The sequence below is a fragment of the Hipposideros armiger genome, unplaced genomic scaffold (genome assembly GCF_001890085.2).
Source record: "Hipposideros armiger isolate ML-2016 unplaced genomic scaffold, ASM189008v1 scaffold_126, whole genome shotgun sequence".
In the NCBI taxonomy this organism is placed as follows: Eukaryota; Metazoa; Chordata; class Mammalia; order Chiroptera; family Hipposideridae; genus Hipposideros; species Hipposideros armiger.
Window position 1 is genome coordinate 1,469,346 of NW_017731476.1, and position 14,455 is coordinate 1,483,800.

General features: G+C 47.2%; 1 long non-coding RNA gene across 1 annotated transcript in view; it reads right to left on the minus strand.

Annotated features, from left to right (window-relative positions):
* The window catches only part of LOC109385848 (uncharacterized), a 23,766-nt gene extending 11,448 nt beyond the window's left edge, over window positions 1-12,318 (minus strand). The window contains exons 1-2 of the long non-coding RNA XR_002124691.1: window positions 12,198-12,318; window positions 361-476 (exon numbers count right to left, since the gene is read on the minus strand). This is a non-coding gene — a long non-coding RNA (uncharacterized LOC109385848). The remainder of the gene's footprint in view (window positions 1-360; window positions 477-12,197) is intronic.
* Window positions 12,319-14,455: the final 2,137 nt, after the last annotated feature.

Sequence of the window (14,455 nt, forward strand, 5' to 3'; positions counted from 1 at the left end):
AGGGAGGGAGAGAGAGAGAGAGAGAGAGAGAGAGAGAGAGAGACATCCTCCCCGAGTGCTTCTGGGTTAAACAGCCTGAGAAAGCGGATCGGCTTCTCTGTGCTTCATTTCGCGCCTTGGTGTCTGACGAGTGGCCTGAACACGAGAAGTAAAATGCTGGAGTTTCTGACGCTTCCATCAGAGCAAAGCAGCAGTGGACAGCACTCTCTGTGCCAGACTCACACCTCCTCTGAGTACTGCGCCTCCATTTACTCGGGTCAGGGTCCCATGAGGAGGCTCTACGATGACCACCCGGCACAGAGGAAACGAAGAGGCACAGACAGTGCTGCCGCGGCTGCAGACATTCCATTCCAGACTCACCTTGACCTGGCAGCTGCACACTTAGTTCAGAGGCACTGTGCTTCTTGTCACACGTCTGTCGTGTCGCCCTTGGCGATCCATATTGGCGTTATTGTTCACGATCTCAGCAAGTCCAGCTGCACATTGAAAGCAGAAGGCGGTATGAGGTTTTTGCAACCCTTATAAAAACCATTTTATTAGGTCATGTCCACCTCCCTGGTGTGACCTTCATGTTTGGTCTCATCAATCTCTCACAGAAACTTAGACTTGTCAGCTGTTTTCCTCCAAGACTAGCTCTGGGACTGGCTAGAATAACATGTCTACCCTCAAGCTTCTAATCATCAGGCAAAAGAGGCTGTAGAAAGGCTCTTCCATCCACAGAATTACTGTCAGGCAGAATTTACAATAGTGTTTCATGGTATTTTCGGTTTTATGTCACCAGAGTCATTTAAGTTTCAAATTAGGACGCTGATGGGGCCGGCCAAGAGGCTCAGTTGGTTAAGCGGGTGAGGTCTGAGCAACAGGGTCACCAGTTCGACTCCCACATGGGCCAGTGAGCTGCGCCCAAGCTGAGCTGCCACTGAGCTGCCAATAAATGGCAGGATGGCTCAGCTGGTGAGAGAATGTGCTCCTAAAACAAGGATGCCGGGCCGACTCCCACATGGGATGGTGGGCTAAGCCCACCCGCAACTAAGATTGAACACGGCACCTTGAGCTGAGTGGCTGCAAGCTGCCGACGAGTGGCCAGATGGCAACTGGACTTGGAGCTGAGCTAGCTGTGCCCTCCACAACTAAGACTGAAGGACAACTTGGCTGTTCCCCTTCCCCAATAAAATCTTTAAAAAAAAAAAAATTAGGACCCTGATTTTTTTTTTTTTGGATACTGCATGAAGATGCGCGAGAACAGGCAGGAGCTCTGCCGTGACAAGGGTCCATCGTCAAGGTTGGCCGCTCCAGCTCTAGGGTCTGACTGCCTCGGTTTACAGGCCATAGGCCATGTTACTTCCAAGCTGCATCCTCTCAAGCAAGTGAACCTCTTGGCGCCTCCATTTTCTTATCTGTCAAATGGGTTAGCAGCAGGACCTACCCCATTGGTTGGTATTAGAATTAATTCTACAAGGCTTACATAATCAGCGTCCATGCCCCTACACAACGTGAGGGCTCAGGAAACGTCAGCTATCTGTTAACCTCATTCATTGGAAGCATGTTTGGGGAACCCACTACGTGTCAGGCACCAATAAAATGGTAACCGAGGATCAGAGACACTAGGTGACATTCTCCTATCATCGCTGAGACCCTGGGGCGACACACCAAGGGGTCTGAATCCGTGCTCTGCCATTTACCAGATATGTGACTTGGGGCAAATCTCTACCTCTGTATTCTCAGGTGAAAATGGGAAACATCAAAGTACCTACCTCCTAGGGATTTTGTGGCAATTAAATAGTGTAATTAGAGTAAAGCTCCCAGCCCAGTGCCCACTGCCAGCCATTAGAACCCTAAAGACCTGGACAAGTTATTTGTCTCTCCCTGGGCCTCACCTGTACATGGAGTTGTGAAGATTTCACTGTAAAAGGATTAGAAGGGAACCTGGTTCAGTCAACACTTTTACAGATGGTACTAGCCCAGACGTGGGCTCCTAAAAATTCCAGCTGCCAAATTTCAGCAAAAACTTTACTACAAATACATCACATAAGGACACCCACAAAAAGAGATTATGTCACACTCATGTCTGCGGAAGAAGGCCTTTTCTGCAACCTGGCAGCCGTCTCACGGATATGATACTCTGAACCCCACGTACTGGCTGTTTGAACTATGCTTTACGTTCACGATTCTATCCCATCTTCACAATAAGGCCAATGATGAGGTCAGTGGTATTATCTCTGTTTTCACAGATGAGGAAATACAAGCCCAAGGAGCTAAGTAGCTTCCTAAAAGTTGGACAGCTTGTGAGCAGGAGAGATGGATTTGAAACAGGTCTGCCCAGTCTGCAGGGCAGGCTGTAAGACCACTGGGCAGCACAGCTGGAGCCTGTCACCCGAGCTCAGTCCTAAAGCAAAGGGAAGGTCAGGTGTGAACAGGTGATTGTACTGATCCCAAGAGGGGAGGGTGGAGTGAAAAGGAGCAGTCATCATCAGCAAGAGGGACAGGGGGCCCCAGACAAGACATGACCCTCAGGTGAGAAGAACAAAGACCCCAAAGGAAGACGCTCCCCGTACACGTCTGGTGGGAATGGGTGAGATCGGCCATGCTGAACCATTGGCCGAGCCAACTGACCTCTCCCAGGAGCTCACCTTGGCAGTGGTGCCATGTCTAGTGAGCGGAGTGGAGGACGCCTGGTTTGGGACATTCATTAACCCAGCCCTTCCTTTTACAAAGGGGAATCGATTTTCTCCTCTCACTTCTTTTCTTACTAGGTTGTCTCATCGGTTCTACCATGTTTGTCCTACAAACGTCCTAAAGCATTTGGTGAAGCCCTGGTGATGGAAACACCATTTTAAAACGGACCCATTAGGGGCCGGCCGAGTGGCTCAGTTGGTTAAGAGCTCACTCAAGTTGGTTAAGAGCTCATTCAGTTGGTTAAGAGCTCTGAGCAACAGCGGTTCGATGCCCAGCCCAAGCTGAGCAGTCGCTGAGCTGCCAACAGGTGGCAGGATGGCTCAGCTAAAAATATGAAAAATTAGGGCCGGCCGAGTGGCGCAATGGTTAAGAACTCGCTTGGGATGCCAGAGGGCCTCGGTTCGGATCCCACATATGAGGGCCAGTGACACTGCCCTCCACAGCTAAGATGCTGAACAACAGCTCAACCTGGAGCTGGGCTGCCGTGAGTCGCTGGCGACGGCGTAGGCTGCAGTCCCTGTGGCAGTGGGTTGCCATGGGTGCCATATGTAGCCAGCAGCCAGCGTGAGCGGCCAGCAGCCGCAGTGAGCGGCCGTCCAGAAGCCGGCGACTGATCTGCCTCACCAGGAAGAGCGCAATGATGGTGCCAACTTGGGCCAGTGAAGCAACGTCCTCCACAACTAGACTGAAGAACAAAACGACAGCAATTTGTCTGTTCCCCTTCCCCCAATTCCCCAGCACTGTTCCCATCCCCCCAATTCCCCAATAAAAATCTTTTAAAAAAATATATATATATATGAAAAATTAAAAAAAATAAAACGGACCCATTAGGGCGAAAGTAACAGTAGAATATTGTTACTGCAGAAAACTCTTGAGCAATAAGGAAATAAGGCTCATTGGACATTTTGAAGACCCTTGGATCTTAACGAGAAGCCAGGCCAAGAAAGCAAACTTTGAAAAGTGCTCATTGGCCTGAATGGCCTGTGCTTTATTTGCTCCTCTTAATAAGATTATGAAATGTCCTAACTATCTTTAAACAACATGATCAGGTAAAAAAAAACAACAGCCAATGCCAGGAAAAATCAAAGTTTAAGTTGATTCCCTTTAAATAGAATTTCCTGGCTCTTGTGGTTCTGGGCCTCAACTCTTAGGAGTTGGTGCTTTGGAGTATTTTTATTCTTTTTTTGTTTGTTTTCTGTTTTCCATCCAAAGAAACAAATTTACGGTGTGTGTCACAAGACGAAAATGAATTTTGGCTCTTGTGTCGCTAACTAGTTCATCTTGTGATTTACAAACCATTAGGTAAAACTTCCATTAAAATGACTGGGAAAGGGTCCTTGAAGAAAACGCTGTAAATATTAAACTGTGGTCTTAGGGATTTTTTTAAAATCCATTAAAAAGGACCTGATTCCAGTATGAAAATAAAATGACCACTGAATGCTGAGAGAATGGGCTAGTTTTTCTTTTGTTTTCATGTAATAGTGATCATAACTAATGATTGGCTTGTCCATAATCAACTTTCTAAATAAATGATGATATATCTCCTTAAGTATCTCCAAATTTCCTAAATAGCATTTTTAAAAGTTCCATGCCAGGGAAAAACTAGAAAGTATGACTGGAATCCGAAATACCATTCAAAGATTAAAGCAATGTGATAGTAGGGATCCTAGCTTTAACTTCCTTGAAAGAATAACAATGTCTAACAGTTCTGAGTATTCTCTGCATACCACATCCTACGCGTAGGCATTTTACGTGCCATCGCTCACTCACGTGCTTACTGATCTAATAAATGTTGAGGATGGCTATGTGCCCAGGACCCTGCCCAGGGCTGCCAGCTCACGGTTGAGTAAAACCAGATATGGGACCTGCCCCCAGGAAGTTCACAGTCCCGTGAAGGAGACAGATACTAATCATCCCCCCACTGAGAGAAGGAAAGAGACCCGGGCAGGGGGAGGTGGGCAGGTGTTGGGAAGAGAGGGCTCCCCTGAGGAAGACAGGTTGAACATACAAGTTAGAAGAGAGTAGAAGGGGTTCCTGCAAAGGTCCTATGGCTGGAGGAAAGCCACACATGGACAGGTGGAACAGATGTGAGCAGACTGGACAGGTGGGCAGGACACAGCACGGTGGCCATCGGAGGCCACAGAGAGGACTTGGATCTTGAGGCCATTTACCAGGAGTTAGAGAATTGACAGAACTAAGAGGCTATGTCTTCTACTTTGCATCTTAGAATCATGATCACAGCAGCTGGCTGCTGTGTGAAGAATGGACTGGAAGAGACAGGAAAGGGGTGCCTGAAGTGGCCCAAGCAGAGCAGAGGTACCGAGGCAGGGGGGCCCTCCCAGCCACCATCTGTGGGACGGTCGTGTGCCACATAACGGTGTGTCAGCCAACAGACCACATATCAACTGTGGTCCCATAAGATGATCATGGATTATAAGCAAAAAGTTTGTGAGGTTGAAAGAAAAGGCCAGACCCAACTATGATGCTGAATTTACTGTTGGCTCTGGGTGGTTTAAATATTGGGTTGTCGGAAAAGTCATGACACATTTTTGCAACGAAAAACATAGAAAAAATACGTCATGACTTTTCCAACAACCCAACAGAGTAGGAGGCTCAGCGTTCTGCCCACCCACCGTGCCCTCGCCCCACCAGGTGGGGCCTGGAGTGGGGGGGGGCTGGGGAGGAGGGGGGCAGCCTCAGGGCCCGCCCCCGCACGCACGCACACACATGTGCACACACATGTGCACACACTCACTCCCTCCTCTTCTCTCCATTTCTCTTTCCTCCAGTCCCATTCCTCCCTCCCTCCTTGCGCTCTAGCCCTCTCCCTCTCTCCCTTTCATTTTTTCTCCTCTCAAGCTTTCTCTCCCTGGGCCTCTTTCGCTCTCTGCTCGCCCTTCCTCCCTCCCTTCCTCCCTCCCCACCTCTGACATCTGCTCTCCCTGCAGCACCTCCCTACACAGCCCTCTGCCCGCTCCCCCCCCCAGTGTACACTTGCATACACACACACACACTCTATCTTTGTATCATATTTTACTGCACCTTTTCAGTTTAGATAGACAAATACCATTGTGTTACAGTGGCCTGCAGTATTCTGTACAGTAACAGGCTGACAGGCCAGTAGCCCAGGAGCCTGGATGGGGAGGTGGCTGGACCATCTGTGTGTGAGTGCACTGTGATGTTCCCATGACAACCAAATCGCCTAACGACCCCTTTCTCAGCAGTATCCCGTCGTTAAGCAAGGCAGAACCAGTCCTATTTTTACAGGAAGCTGAGACTCTAGAGCAGCGGTTCTCAATCTTCCTAATGCCGCGACCCCTTAATACAGTTCCTCATGTTGTGGTGACCCCCAACCATAAAATTGTTTTCATTACTACTCTATAACTGTAATTTTGCTACTGTTATGAATCATAATGTAAATATCTTTTTGTTTTCCGATGGTCTTAGATGACCCTGTGAAAGGGTCGTTTGACCCCCAAAGGGGTCGCAACCCACAGGTTGAGAACCACTGCTCTAGAGGGTCAGTGACTTACCTAAAAGTTACATCGCTTTGAAACAACAGTTTGGAGAGTTTGAACTTGGTCTCCAAATACAGCATTCTTTGCTAAGCAAAAAGACTTGAGGTGTGACTATTGTGGCAAAACGAATGCAAATGCCAAATTTCAAAAACTTGAAATGAATAAAGCCCTAGGTAGGTCCCAGGCTTCTTGAGACTGTTCGACCTTCATTCCCTGAACACCGGCTCTCTGTAATGGTTGGATTGTAATCCTCTGTCCCTTCTTGGGGGGTTCCCTCACACATGTACTTGACACGTGTACATGACACCACCTACTGCTCCTGCCCCACCTTAAGCTAAGATTTCCTGCTGGAGACTTCGCTTCCTAAGACTCTGGAATTCAACATCTCTGCCCTTCCGCTGGAAAACCAGACTGAAGTTAGATTATAAGAAGAATAGTCCACTGGTTTCCCGCAAAAGTGAAGTGTTCTCTACGAAAACTTTTGTACACTTAAATGATGTAAAGCAAAGCAGTACTCACCATTAATATTTATGGACATACATTTTAGCATTCCCAGAACAAAAAAATAACCGACCAACTACGCTCAAGTACGTCCAGTGTTCCTTGAAGCGTGACACCCTTACAAGCTCTCTCAAGCTCTTCTGATACCTGAGCACACATGTTGCAAATGTTGCACAACATAAATGGAGATAAAGCACAGATATTTATAGAGTTCCAAGCTGTGGCAGCTTGATGCTGAGTGTCATTCCTAGGAAGGAGCTTGGCAGGGCTACTCCCTCTGCACAGGATGCCACTGCCTCTATAATGGCTGCTGCAAAGCCCATGCCGACTACCATTTTCCTCTTTGGATTTCTTTTGGTTGTGAAAACAGGTACCAACACAGGTCTTCAGTGAAAGCCAAGTGACAAACGCGAACTTTCGAAAAGGGGGGGACGCCTGTATTCAGCCGCTAGATGAAAAAAGCCACTGAATATCCTATCTCAACAATTCTCTACAGAATGGGACACCTATTCACCAGCCTCGAGGGGGAAGCTCCACCCACTTGCTCCTAAAACTCTTTGTTGTTCCGTGGGAACTGTCCCACACGGTTGGTGTCTTAGAACCGTGTTTAAAGATCCAAACCATATCTGTTTACAGAATTCCTGGGTTTGGGGTTTTGACCTTTACTGGACCTCACCAGTTCTAAGTGGTATTATGATGGGTCATTTTCAACACTGTCATTACAATTTTCCGCATCTTCTTTTCCCTCTCAGTTTTCCCCATTAGGAAAATTGCAAAATTGAAGCCTGCCATAGGAGGGCAGCCCTCACAGCTGAAACATTCTCAGAACAGGGGAGCAATGCTTGGGGAGAGGGGCTGGGGAGATACCATTTCAATCCTTATCTATTAAATACTTGATATAATTAAAGCATGAAACTAACCTTGTGTTTTTTCCGAACCTTGAAAAAAATCCTATATTTTTCATTGCAATGTATTGCTCAATTTGTTGAGGAAATTTAGGTTAAAGAAGAAAGTATCTGCCTCTTCTCAGCTGGGTTAAGATATATTTCCAAATTTGAATAAAATTTCCAAAAGAAAAAAGAAAAACTTCACCCTATCAGCTCACATTTCATCTGTAATACATAAGAATATTCATTCCATTTTGGAGTACATACATGCAATAATGAATCCGAATATATATCTTTATTAGAGTGCCAAAATATTCATAGTTTGCTGAGATCCTCTCTGGCAATGAATGAGACCAGGAACAGCTTTATGTCAATGGATTGTATAAATTCTAAGTTATCGCCACTGAAATATGAAATCAGCTGATGGGGGTCGGCCGAGTGGCGCGATGGTTAAGAACTGGCTTGGGACGCCAGAGGGCCCCGGTTTGGATCCCACATATGAGGGCCACTGACACTGCCCTCCACAGCTAAGATGCTGAACAGCGGCTCAGCCTGGAGCTGGGCTGCTGTGAGTCGCGGGCAACGGCATGGGCTGCGGCCCCTGTGGCAGTGGGTTGCCATGGGCTGCCATGTGTAGCCAGCAGCCAGCGTGAGCGGCCAGCAGCCGCGGTGAGCAGCCATCCAGAGGCCGGCGACTGATGTGCCTCGCCCGGGAAGAGCGCAATGATGGTGCCAACTTGGGCCAGTGGAGAGGCGTCCTCCACAGCTGGACTGAAGAACAAAACAACAGCAACTTGTCTGTTCCCCTTCCCCCAATTCCCCAATAAAAATCTTTTAAAAAATAAATTAGCTGATGGGCACTGTGAGAAAGGAATGCAGAATTTTGGAAATAACTGCTTTTGAAAGAAGAATCAATAAAAATGAGTGGGAATAACTGAGTCTAGAGATGTCTACAATCCAAGAATTAGAAATTGGCAAGATTTACAATCTGTAAGAATCAAAAACAAACTTAATTGGTCATTCTTTCTCAAAGATTAATGTGACTTATAAATGACACAAAAAGAATGAGCACGGGGGTGAGCTCAGTTCTCAGCATGTGGTTGGTTGGTTGATTGGACATGTTGGCTGAATGAATTAAAAACATGTCTTGTATCCCTTCTCTTCGCCATCTGCACCTTCTTGGTCCGAATGACAGCTAGTTCTCTTTCTGAGTTCCTACCTAGTACTCTTTTTTTTCTTTTAAGATTTTTATTGGGGAATTGGGGGGATGGGAACACTGCTGGGGAATTGGGGATAGGGGAACAGACAAGTTGCTGTTGTTTTGTTCTTCAGTCTAGTTATGGAGGACGTTGCTTCACTGGCCCAAGATGGCACCATCATTGCGCTCTTCCTGGACGAGGCAGATCATTCGCCGGCTTCTGGACGGCCTCTCACGGCGGCTGCTGGCCGCTCACGCTGGCTGCTGGCTACACACGGTAGCCCATGGCAACCCACTGCAGCAGGGGCTGCAGCCTACACCATCGCCGGCAACTCACGGCAGCCCAGCTCCAGGTTGAGCTGTTGTTCAGCATCTTAGCTGTAGAGGGCGCAGTGTCACTGGCCCTCATGTGGGATCCAAACTGGGGCTCTGCTTCTCAGAGCTGGCATCCTAAGCCAGCTCTTAACCAACGTGCCACTCGACCGGCCCTCCTACTAGTACTCTTGATTCTTTTCTTGCTTCTCACCCTTACAAACACAAAATCCAAGACGTCTGACCAACCATGTATTGAGGGTAAAAGTGGCAACGATACCTCCCAGGAGTTCATAGTATAACAGAGGAGGCCAAATTGGTATATAATATAGAAACTAGGTGGAGGGAAGTGCAGGGATACAGCGCTGCACGGGGCATCATGGGAACATTCCAAAGGGCACCTAAGCTGGGGTGGTTGCTCACCAGCCTCAGTCCTAAGGGAAGAGCAGAGTTCCTTTATGGTCCCCCAAAGTTTCCTACCTAAAAACGAGACAGGTGGGAATAGGGGAACAAGGTCTGGTCTCGCCCTAACCCATTCCTTTCACCGCTTCATCAGCATGAAAGCGGTTTATGATCCATTATCATCTGGCGAGAAAGCACCAGCTCCTAGCAGACAAAGGCCCACCTTGAAAAAAATGAGTTTCTGAGCCAGCTGAGTGGTGTGTTGGTCAGGAGTTGGCTTGGGATGCCAGCTCTGAGCAGCAGGGCCCCGGTTCGGATCCCACATATGAGGGCCAGTGACACTGCGCCCTCTACAGCTAAGATGCTGAACAACAGCTCGACCTGGAGCTGGGCTGCCATGGGTCACCAGCGACGGCGTAGGCTGCAGTGGGGCTGGCCAGCAGTGGGTATGAGCTTCGTGAGCCACTGTGAGCAGCCGTCCAATGGCGAGCGAGCAACTGCCTCACCCGGGAAGAGCGCAATGATGATACCAACATGGGCCAGTGAAGCGACGTCCTCCACAACCAGACTGAAGAACAAAAGGACAGCAACTTGTCTGTTCCCCTTCCCCGATTCCCCAACGCTATTCCCCTCCCCAATTCCCCAATAAAATCTTTTTTAAAAAAAAGAAAAAAATGACTTTATCAGCCAAGCACCAGACTCATTAATTAAGGGCCCCCAGCTTGTCAGGGTAGAAGGAGATGGCCCTCCTTTTTCCATACCTGCTTTACCTACACTAATTCAAAATGTAAAGCTATTTCTAAAACAAAGCTTCTGGAATTGTTAGGTTGTTGAAGCAAACACACTCCTACTTGCAGGAAAACTAAAAAAAGTTCAACGCTGCTGTATAAAGGTCAAGTTTATGTTTGTCCAATTAACCACCATTACCATTACTACTGTCCGCACTTAATCCTTCTCTGCAGACTCACAGTCGCTCTGCTCTAAAGCAATAAATTCATCTAATTGAGGACTGCATGTAGCTCGTTAAATATAAAAATAGTAAAAGCCACATGTGGCTCATGAGCTAGTTTACCGACCCCTGGTTTAAATGGTAAATGTTGTGTTGCATATATTTAATCACAATGAAAAAAACAAAAGTACTGATACACGTTAAGACATGGGTGGACATTAAAGACATTGTAAAAGAAAAAAAGCCAAGCAGAAAAGGCCACCCAGGTTGGAATCATACTCTGCGCTTTAAATCCATCAAAGTTGGGGAAATGAGGGAAAGTCTCAGCAACAGTTACAGAAAAAAAAAACTGGATTACAACAAAAAAGACATTTTCACACAGTTGGGGCAGGTAGTGAAGGTTGAAGTGAGGCCGTGGATTGGATTATAATGTATCAATAGAAACCATAATGATTTCTTCCTTGGGGTGATGAGGTGGGTCCCTGGGACAGCACACCTGTTTTGGATAAAACACTGGCGTACTTAGTGGGAAATGGCAAATGTGGTCAAGTAGTGACAGCTGGGAAATCTGAGTATAGCGATAAAGAGTATTTGTAATGCTACTGCAAACTTTCTGGATGTTTGAAATGACTGGAAAGTAAACTACTTTTTGAAACAACCACGCCAGAAAAGCAGAGAAGACATCAAGCTTCATTACAGAGGTCAAGCCCTATGCTGATCCAGCACCCAAAGTGGGGACACTAATCTCCCATGTGGAAGTCCACATGTTATTAAGAGGCACGCTGGGAAAATTATACTAGTAGCGTCTAGGTCTTAGGTGTCGTGGATGACCTGGGAGGCGGTAGACACAATGGGCATTTTGAATTCCAATTTTCCACCACCAAAAAACAGAATGATTTAACAAATCCAGTCAATTTGCAGGATACAAAATCAACATACAAAAATCAGTTACAGAGGTGGTGGGTTAGCTCAGTTGGTTAGAGTGCAGTGCTCATAACACCAAGGTTGCCGGTTCGATCCCCACACCCTCCACAACTAGATTGCAACAACTACTTGACTTGGAGCTGATGGGTCCTGGAAAAACACACTGTTCCCCAATAAAAAAAAATTTTTAAATAAGTTGCATTTCTATACACTAATAGCAAACCATCAGAAAAAGAAATTAGGAAAACAATCCTATTTACAATTGCACCAAAAAGAATAAAATACCTAGGAATAAATTTAAACAACGAAGTGAAAGACCTGAACACTGTAAGGAATTGATTAAAGAAATGGAAGAAAACATAAATAAATGGAAAGATGGACCCTGCTCATGGATTGGAAGAATTAATGTTATTGAAATGGCCATTCTACCCAAAGCAATTCAGAGTCAATGCAATTCCGATGAAAATTCCAATGGCATTTTCACAGAAATAGAACAATGCTAACATGTATCCAGGGCACCACGAAAGATGCCGAGTAGCCAAAGCCGTCCTGAGGAAGAATAAACCTGGAGGTATCACACTTCCTGACTTCAAACTACAATATATCACAAAGCTGGAGTCACCAAACAGTATGGCACTGGTACAGATCCATGGAGCAGAATGGAGAGCCTAGAAATGAATGAGCATAAACAGGGGCGCTGGGAACACTGGACACTACCTTCCATCACACAAAAAACTAAAAACCCCACAATTTTCCACATGGAGCCCTTCCTCTGAAAATTGACACGCCCCTCCCCCCAGCAGTCCACGCACACAGGAAGCTTTCCTCACCTTATCCTCCCTCCGGGGCGTCTCCCCAGCGGGTCCTCAGGAAACCCAGCTCCTGTCGGTGATGACGCGACCCCACCTTTTCCCAAAGCCGCAGCGACGTCTCTCGTGTATGTCCCGAGGGGACCAGCCTCCCTCAACGTGCGCGAAAAGCCAAGTGCATGGGCAGTGTGTGCTGGAAGCGTTAGGGTCCGAGAGGCGGGCTCGGGCGCCCCCTGCCGGCTGGCGGGGACGTGCAGAACGCGCCTCTCAGTTCAGTGGACGCCAGGCCCCTTCTGGGCCGTCCTGCTGAATCCATTCAACTTCGGAAATACAAACTGAAATGAAGCCAAATATCCCATGACTTCTCCAAAAGTCGTTAAGGAAACATTAATTGGAAACCATAGGGAATGCAATGACTGTTGACACAAACTTTACAATTTACACCAAAATTTACTCAACATCGTCCACAAATTCAAAATACAAAACTATAAAATATCTAGAAGGCAACATAAAAGAAAATCTACATGACTTTGGCTTTGGTGATGAGTTTTAACACACAACACCAAAAGCCTATCCACAAAAGAAAAAAATTAATAACGTGGACTTTTTAAAACTAAAAATTTCTACTCTAGTCAGAGAGGCTGAGCATTTCGCTCTTGTTACAGGACCACAGCGGGGCCCCCTGAGGACCACGTGGGGCCACATGGGGGCTATGTGGAAGGCATGTGTGAGACAAGTTGGGGGCGCATGGGGAGTACTTGGGGACTATGATGGGACCACATGGGGACACATAGAAATTGTGTGAGGTCACTTGAGGGCCTTGGGGAATGAATACATGAGGGTTACATGGGGGCCACGGGGGGGGGCACATGGGAACCACAGGAGGACAGGTGGAAGGCATATGAAGGACATTGGGGACACGTGAAGGCCACATGGGGGTCACGTGGAGTGCAAGTGGGAGGCCTGGGGTCATAATGGGGCCATGTGGAGGGCACATGGGGGTCATATGGGGACCACATAGGGCCACATAAAGGAAGTGAGAGACAAATTGGGGGGATGTGGGGGTAACATTGTAGGGAGGGAGTCACGTGGTTCACATGGGGCTCAGGAGGGAGTCACGTTGGGGTTGTGTGGGGGTTATGTGGGGGTCATATGGAGGTCAAGTTAGGGTCAGGTGAGAGTCATGTGGGGTCATGTGAGGGTCATATTGGGATCAAGTTAGCATCATGTGGGAGTCAGGTGATGTCACATGGGGGTAACCTGGATGTGGGGGCATGGAGATCATATGGGGGCAATGGGAGGTCACGTGGGGGGCATATGGGGTTTGAAGGACAAGTTGGTGGTAGCTGAAGGCCACATGGGGAGCACTCAGGGACACAAGTGGAGCACATGGAGATCACATGAGGCCACAGAAAGAGGAAAACAGAGAGAGAGAGACAGTCAGAGACAAAGAGACAGGGACACAGAGAGGAGGCTTGTGCCCACCAGTCTCAGCTGATCATAGATGGTTGTATCACTCTTTGGTTCAGTCTGAGCTCCTGACTGTTGCTGGCATCTTAGGACCCCACCTTGGGACCATCACCTTACCTGCCAAGGGCCCCTCTTTCTTTACCCCTCTCCCCACATTTTGGCAGGAACTCTCATTCATTACTGGTGGAATATACAGCCACTTAGGAAAATAGTTTAGCAGTTTTTTCCCAAAGCTAAACAAGTCTCACCTTAGGATCCAACAATCCTGCCTCTAGTGTTTATGCAACTGCTGGGAGAAATTATGTCCAAACAAAAACTAGCATGCCATCACGCACAGCAGTGCTATTTATAATGGCTAAAAACTGAAAGAAACTATGATGTCCTTCAGTATATGAATGCATGAGCAAATTGGGGGTACATCCATGTGAAGGGAGGCAGAAACTGCCACCCCAAAATATGCCTCAATGGCATAAGGATTTTTTTTTATTGGGAAACAGTGCGTTTTTCCAGGACCCATCAGCTCCAAGCCAAGTAGCTGTTTCAATCTAGTTGTGGAGGACGCAGCTCAGTGGCCCATGTAGGGATCAAACCAGCAACCCTGGTGTTATGAGCACTGCGCTCTAACCAAATGAGCTAACTGGCCACCCGATAAGGATTATTTTTGAGCTGATTCAATTTTTAAAAGAGCAGACATAGGAGAATCTCTGAAAACCTTTATTAGTTGTCCTTTCGTGAGGGAAGCTGACATTTATAAGGGAAATCTCCATCTGTAAGGGTGTCTCCCTGTCTGTACCAAAAACAGAAGGATG